This window comes from Dipodomys merriami, unplaced genomic scaffold (assembly GCF_024711535.1).
Source record: "Dipodomys merriami isolate MVZ:Mamm:240054 unplaced genomic scaffold, mDipMer1.0.p SCAF_211, whole genome shotgun sequence".
Classification (NCBI taxonomy): domain Eukaryota; kingdom Metazoa; phylum Chordata; class Mammalia; order Rodentia; family Heteromyidae; genus Dipodomys; species Dipodomys merriami.
Window position 1 is genome coordinate 836767 of NW_027203505.1, and position 7912 is coordinate 844678.

The 7912-nt window shown below is 41.3% G+C and overlaps 1 long non-coding RNA gene across 1 annotated transcript; it reads right to left on the reverse strand.

Annotated features, from left to right (window-relative positions):
* Positions 1–247: 247 nt before the first annotated feature.
* On the reverse strand, positions 248–3958 carry LOC138834314 (uncharacterized). The gene is made up of 4 exons (XR_011374059.1): positions 3875–3958; positions 1765–1953; positions 754–870; positions 248–454 (listed from the first exon to the last, which is right to left on the reverse strand). It is a non-coding gene; the product is annotated as an uncharacterized lncRNA (long non-coding RNA).
* Between the last annotated feature and the right edge of the window lie 3954 nt (positions 3959–7912).

The following is a 7912-nucleotide window of genomic DNA, read 5'->3' on the forward strand; positions in this document are numbered from 1 at the left end:
AATCTTCTAGTTCACATCATCATTGTATTCATGTTTATGGTATATTCTAAAATAACTAGCACAGTCAGGAGGTTACCAAAATACATTAGCTTCAATGTTTTAGGAGATTAACCTGCTAATTGTATTGACTTCTATATATTAAACATGTAGTGTGTTATCATTGTACTCTCTAAGTATGTACAAACACTACTTCAAAGTGAAATTGAATACAACAAGGTTTTGAAGGCATATGCCTGTAAAGCTAGCTATTTGGGACATCAGTTCAAGACCAGTGTAGTTTTTTCTGCAATGCTCCCCAACCACTGGCTCTGCGTGATGGAATACATCTATCATCCCAGGTTCATTGGGAGCTGAGAGCTGGAGGATTTCAATTTCATGCCATAGGCAAGAACTTCCACATGGCTCCATCTCAACCAAAGAAGGTTCAACACTGGCTAGTACCTATCACCCCCACCTAGGTGAAAATAAAAATAAGAGCAATGTAGTATAAGAAACAAACAATATCAAAACATGCCAATATAAACCATCATGAACAACACACACCTAGTGTTTGTTTCTCATACCTGTAATCCTAACTATAGCTAGGATTATATATGTGAGCCAGAGGCACCAAGCAGTTCATCATTTTAAAAATGACTATTGAAGCCAGGTGCCAGTGGCTCATTCCTGTAATCCCAGCTACTCAGGATGCTGAGATCTGAGGATCACAGTTCTAAGTCAGCTCAGGAAGAAAAAAACCCATAAGACTCTTACCTCCAATTAACAACTCAGAAGTCAGAAGTGTCTCTGTGGCTCAATTGGTAGAGTGCTAACTATGTTGAGCACAGAGTCTCACAGACAGTGCCCAGGCACTGAGTTCAAGCCCCACATCTGACAAAAAATAGATAAATAAACATTTAAATGTCTGAATTTTTTGTGAATTAAAATGATGGTGTTCATACGCAATTCTACAGACAACTACATATTTCATTATATTTGTGGTTAGAAAAAGTAGCAGCACTTGAATAATGGATATTTTTTCATAAACTAGGGCATACTGATCTCTAATTAGAGGAAATTGCTGGACTCATAGGTAGTATTTTTTGGTTGGTTTTTGTTTTGTTTATAGAACAGGATGAGAAACCTTATTTCTGCCAATGACCATTTGGATACGTATAACATCATCCACAGGCCATGCAGAATTAACAGTAAAGACATGACACAGTCAACTGGCAATAAACTTATTTGTCTTTATGCCATGTTCCCAATGATTTGTTTAGCTTATATGTCCCTATGGCCTACAGTTTCCTATTCCTGCCTTCCTCAAAATACAGCATGTTCCACTTATTCAGATTTGAGCCAAGCAATATGTAGTATTAGTGCCAAGAGTTAAGGAAAGTTGTAACACAAACAGGGAAGGATGAAACCAACACTTTAGTAGCTGGACACTGGGGACTCAGGCCTAGAATACTAGCTACTCAGGAGGCTGATGATGATCTCAGTTCAAAACCAGATGGAGTGAGAAAATCTCTGAGACTCTTCTCTCCAATTAACAACCAAAAAGCCATAAAAGGAGCTGGGGCTCCAGAGGTAAAGTAGCCTTGATTACAAAAAACTCAGGGGCAACACCCAATCCTGAGTTCAAGCTGAAGGTCAGGAACAAAAACAAAAACAATCAACAACAACAACAAAAAAAACAGAAACTGGGAAAAAGCTCAGGAAAGGATGGCATTGTCTACAAGACAAGTGTACACATTACATGAATTGTGAAATCACTGTACACACCTTAGTAACAATTACATTTTAAAAAGAATGTGAGAAATCCCAAAGCCATGGGGCCTTATGATGTGCATCTGCTTTCCAGAATTTCAAAGTCCCATCATCTAAGCTGGTAGCACACAGGTTGTAGCTCAGGGTGATGAGAAAATAAGAAGCCAGAGATCCTTTCAGATTGTCCCACCAATTCTTCTATTACTGTAAGCAAAAAAAAAAAAAAAAAAGCAAAGCAAATAAATTAGACTTTAAGGTTAAACTAAGCTACTATTAAAGATTCCAGGCAGAATTATACGGTGCCTGCTTCAAGGCAAGAGTGAGGCCAAGCCCACAGCCTCCAGAGAGGCATGACTACCACTTGTCCAACACTGCTGTCCTCCCCGCCCCCAGAGTTTACCTACAAGTCCCAAGTCCCTGCCTTTCTTCTTGTAATTCTTCAGCCACTGGTTGTCTCATTTCTCATTGTCTGTTTAGGTGGGATTTGAGACTCCTTCCTCTCCTCACCCAGCCACCAGACCCCAGGGGCCAAACTCTGCACCTCACAGACACTCCCCAGAACCCAGCTGCCTTTGCAGTTGCTGCTTCCTGAGCCACCGGGCTACTGCCTCCTTCCTCCCTTCACCAGCCTCTGCCAGGGCCTCCCATCCTCTCCCTACCACCACCATCCCCAATCCCAGCTTGGCCTCCCCCGTGGCCACCCCTCCTCTCCACAAATCTCCCAGCCCCAACCCCAGCAGGATCACTGCTCTGGGGATACAACTGTGGGCCAGGCCCTGCAGAATCAAAGGTGCCACAGTGTGCAGCTGGCTGAGAACTGGAGACAGCATAGGTCTCTGATCAGTGTCTTTCACTTCACTTACACAATTATTAATTGTATTGATTTGGTATTTAAGTTTAGATTTCATAACTTCTTATTAAGCCTTTGCAGAAGAGCTGGTAGAAATATAGTCCCCAAATTCGGATTGTCTCTAGTTTAATTCTTTTGAGATTCAGAGATGTTTAAGTAGTTATAACAATCATGAACTCTCATTTTCATAGCAGATGCTATTCAGAAAATAATTGCTTATGCATCTGTTATCAATTATTTACAAGACTTGAAACTTTTAAAGTTTCAAATATTACAGGAAGATCTTTGATTCATGTTGAATGGATGTGAGTAGGTTGAGCTGTTGCATACATTCTTGTGTGTGTGTGTGTGTGTGTGTGTGTTTGTGTGTGTGTGTGTGTGTGTGTGTGTGTGAGTGTTTCTGTGTGTGTGTAGGGGGGGTGTATGTGTATCATTGAAATCAAGGATAAGGATGTTGAGCCCTGGTCTGAACTTGTTTCCTTTTTCTGAGATATACATTATGGTGTTTCTTTGTTGGTGGTAGGCTCTGATTGCTTGCCTTTGCCTGATGCTCACATTCCAGCTGAATTTTTCAATTAAAGCTTCTTATTTAGTATTGAGCATATAGGGCCCTGATGTTGCTTTGTCTTTAGTCTGCCATCTAGGATCTTCTTTTCCTCTTTAAAAATTTACATTCAATATAAATTTTACCTCCTGACTGATTTTCCCTTTAATTTGCATTTTGAAAAAAGTATTATAAGAACTTTGATCTCTGTATTCATGAAGAAAAACCATTTTGAATTCTCTGTTTAATGTAACAACACCTGGACACATTTGTTAACACCAAGATCTTAAAATTTATTTTGTAGTTTTAGTTTAAAATGCCTCCTCCATGTTTACAGCATGAGGAGACAAACAATTTCTGGTAACAATGATAACAGTTTTATTCATTAAAATATCAGATAATTCATAATTTTGAATATGTATAGTGGCAAATAAACACATTTGGTAAATAGATTTGCTTGATAGATCCGTGCACAAAAATACCACTCCTAAGGGCTGAAAAGGTGGATTGGTGGTAGACAGCTTATTTTGAATGCACGAGACCCTGGGTTTGATTCTGCAGCACCACCTAAGCAGAAAAGCTAGAAGAGGTACTGAGGCTCAAGTGGTAGAGCACTAATCTTGAGCTGAAGGGCTGAAGGACAGCGACCAGGCCCAGAGTTCACCACCAAAAACAAATTAAATAAATAAATAAAACTCATATCAAGTACATTAATTTCAAACGTTGATTACCATTTTAGTTAGGGGCAGGGTGCCAAGATATAGCAGACTTCTGTTGCAAAGCTTTAAGAAGGATTTCAACACCTGACAAGTACTAAAGACAAGAAGAAAAAGAATTAGCTCTGCCAACAACATATAGAATCACCACTCAAAGAGAAACCAGTACTAAGAATGAAATGCTTTTCATAAAATTTCTTAAGAGATTCTGGCTCTATATTAATTATCATATAAGTTAACCTTCAAAATCTCCATCGATGGGCCTTAAGGGCACCTACAAAACCTGGAGGAGAGAATCATCAACCTAGATTTTTAATTTTGTAAATTAGGTATTGAGTTCATTTCTGGTTTGACAATCTCATCCCTTCATTTGCTCTCTGTCTCTGATTTTCCCTCCTGTCCCTGTCCACAGTGGTATAGTTCATTGTGAACATAATATCGACAGAGTAGAACTGAAACCAACCCAGCTTGACATATCCATTACATGTTTATCTGCAGTTAATCAGAAGAAATTGAGAATTGTGTGTTTCAACTGGTAGAGCTAGAACACCACCAGACTTCAATTGGAAACCTAAAGGACAGCGTCAATATTGTGATTTTTAAGAACCAATGCTGTCCCATACATAAACTCAGACTCCACACACACACACACACACACACACACACACACACACACACACACACACACACACACACACACACACACATCTTAAAATAGATGTTAGTACTGAAATCCAAATAGTTTTTTTATTTTTATAAGTTTTATTTTTAGCTTTAATGAGGTTGACTTGATAGTTTCTACTAATGAGCCACAACTTAGAACTTTGTTATAATTTTACCCTGTCTGTATTCAGAGAAACAGTCTCTGAATTTCTCCATTTCCAGCAATGATAAGTTTTCTCTCCTTGGTCCAGTTTCTTCTTTTGAGACTCAGTCTCTTAGACTTTTCTGTCTTGCATTGTCTGTAAGTTCATTGATCCAGTAGATCTCATCCATCTTAATACCTGGACAGAACCTGCCTTGGGAAAAGTGTTCTAAGCTCACCATGCAATGGAGGCTGTTAGTACTCACCCATAATCATTTTTTCTTCAGAAATGAGAAATTGGGGGCTGGGAAGGTGGCTCAGTGGTAGAGTGCTTGCCTTGCAGAAATGAGAGATTGTTAGGTCCAGGAATTCAGGGGAAGCACTCACTGTGTGCTATTTCATACTTTTTTGGGGAGGGGCACGGTCCGGTCCTGGGGCCTGAACTCTGGGCCTGGGCACTGTCCCTCAGCTCTTCAACTCAAGGCTCGTACTCTACCACTTGAGCCACAGCGCCACTTCCGGCTTTTTTCTTTTTGCTTATGTGGTGCTGAGTAATTGAACCCAGGGCCTCATGCATGCAAGGCAAGCGCTCTACCACTGAGCCATCTTCCCAGCCTGATTTCATACTTTTTTTATTTAATGGCAGCTTCCACCTATTGTCTACTTTAAGCATTGTGTGAAGAGAAAGATTGCCCCTAAGAGACAGAAGTACTGTACTAACTGTTGCTCTCAAAACACAGGAGGAGGGAAAGAAGTTCTGAAGGAGCCATGTAGCCTAGAAACTGAGTTCTTAGAAACTCAAACTGCCTTTTATCTTACCTTCAACATAGAAAGTCAGAGATTGCAGTGGCTTGTAAGCTCCATTTATATTCCTATGCAGGGGGTCCCTTCCCCTTTGCCCTTCTGACTGTTTACATCAGTGGCAGGTGTGAAGACGTAACAAGAACACCTAAAGTTTGGGCCTGGGATTAAAAACTCCACTTTGTGATTATAAACATTCCACCACTTCCTGAATTGAATCTGAGGGGCAGAAGAAAGTTAGGTTAGGAATTCGTATAATTACTTCTAAGTTTGCTATCTAAAATCATCCCTTCCTACCCCTCAGAATCCTATTTCCCAACTGTGTAGACACCCTTACACTCTGTTCTCCTGAAGCATTTGAGTGTGGGCCATCATCTGCTTCTTATGTGTACTGCTTTTCAAATGGAGAGTTTCTCCTAGGCTCAAAATGATTTCATTGATGAGGACACTGTGCAATAAGCTAAACTGGGTTTGTTCATGTGTTCATACCCGAGGGAGAACAAGTAAGGGCTAAGTAGTAGTCAGGGCTCACTTGCTGCCAGTGGTATTGCTCTGAGGAATTACTGTCAATGTTGCCCACAGTACCTAGTCCAAGGCCTCTCAGAAAGGCTACAGAACCAAACTTCTTGAGTCTCTGTGTGAGCTAATCATCATTGGCCAACTATGTTCCATGGTTTGTGAGACATTCACTTCTGTGAGTATATGCATATGAGGGCCCAAGAATAGACTTACCTAGAAGGAAGATCCTAGAATGCAAAACTTCTACTAGGACAATGGAAACCCATGGTTTGGCATGCTTAATGTTTTTGAAAGACCCCAGACTCCTGGGATACTTTCATCAACGGGAGGGCGCCCCAGAAACTCAGACTCCAGGCCGGGACATGCAATAAGCAAGAGGAGTTTATTTGACGTTTGCACAAACGGACTCTCTGGCCCGAGCAGACAGGGAGCCCCGAGAAGTGGTTACAAGCCCTTTTTTAAGGGCAAAAACCACAAGATTAACGCATAACACAAAGCATCCCATGATTGGTTCATTTAAAGGTCATCATATACGCCAACAATCACTTTGCCACGTGGGAAATTTTGTAAAATGACTGGCCCATGGTTGGTTTAAGGGGGGTTTACATGGTTACAGGCCTATGATTGGTTGACATTTGGCTTAGCTTGTGGTCTTGCCAGGTGGTCGTTATCTCAAGGTCCTGTCTGGGGAATTTCTAAATGGGAACTGAGGAACACGTACTGTCTGTTCTTTATCTATGACCACTGACCTTGTCCTAGGGCCGACATCTGGTCCCTGAAACTTGTTAACTCATTTTTGGGAAGGGAAGGGTCAGTGCCAGCGTAAGCAAGTTTACATAAGCAGAATCAGCAGTTAGCAAATTAGCAAATTGTAAAATGGACTCAGCCCTAATTTTTCTAATTCTTCAGTTTTAACCTGTGCACTGAACTAACAGGAGAAAGTGGCACACTAAGAAACTTGCCAATTTTGCCAAATAAAGAACTATGGTGAAGGTCAGAGAAAGGACATTGATTTCATGGTAGTCATGACAAGACAACAACTTAGCATACCTTCAGAATACTAATCCATACTCACCTACTGTTTTTGTTTTTGTTTTTGTTTTTTTGTCGGTCGTGGGGCTTGAACTCTGGGCCTGGGCGCTCTCCCTCAGCTCTTCAGCTCAAGGAGAGCGCTCTACCACTTGAGCTACAGTGCCACTTCCGGTTTTCCGGTGATTTATTGGAGATAGGAGACTCATGGTCTCTCCTGCCCAGGCTGGCTTTGAACCGCGATCCTCAGATCTCAGCCTCCTGAGTAGCTAGGATTACAGGCGTGGGCCACCAGTGCCCGGCTCTCACCTACTGTTTTATTTACCCATGTCATTAAGTCTGAGTTGTATGTAGGAGTCTTCAGGGCCTTCAGAACAGGAAGATCTAGGCGAGAGCCTAAGATTGGTCTGCCATTTTGGACATAACATAACTAGTCAGATGAAAGCCCTTAGTAGTGTCCTATAAATATGTGCATTCATCCTACTACATTTGATAAGTATCCCCTCGCAAAATTATCTTTCGTTGGGTCACTTTCTGACATAGCAGCTGTCTGGTAGCTCCATTGTGAATTCACTTTATTCTGCTGAGCCAGAAATGGAGAAGGAGAGACTGACCACAACACAATTGCATCTTTCTCAATGAGCAGTGAATGGCATGGGAGTATTTAAGATGCTTCCCATGTTCTCAGTGAGCTAGTACCACCTTGGATTCCAACTCAAATCTTGATAAACAGATACAGAAGTTACATATAGCTTGTTGTGCCAGATTCACAGCTACAGAGGTAAATGAGAAAGTGGAAGGCCTTGGTGTGATATGAAGCAGAATTCAAAGGATGTGGGGATGAAGTGAGCTACCTGGAGGGAAAAGGAGAGGCAGCTGAAGCTGAAGCTGAAGAGCAC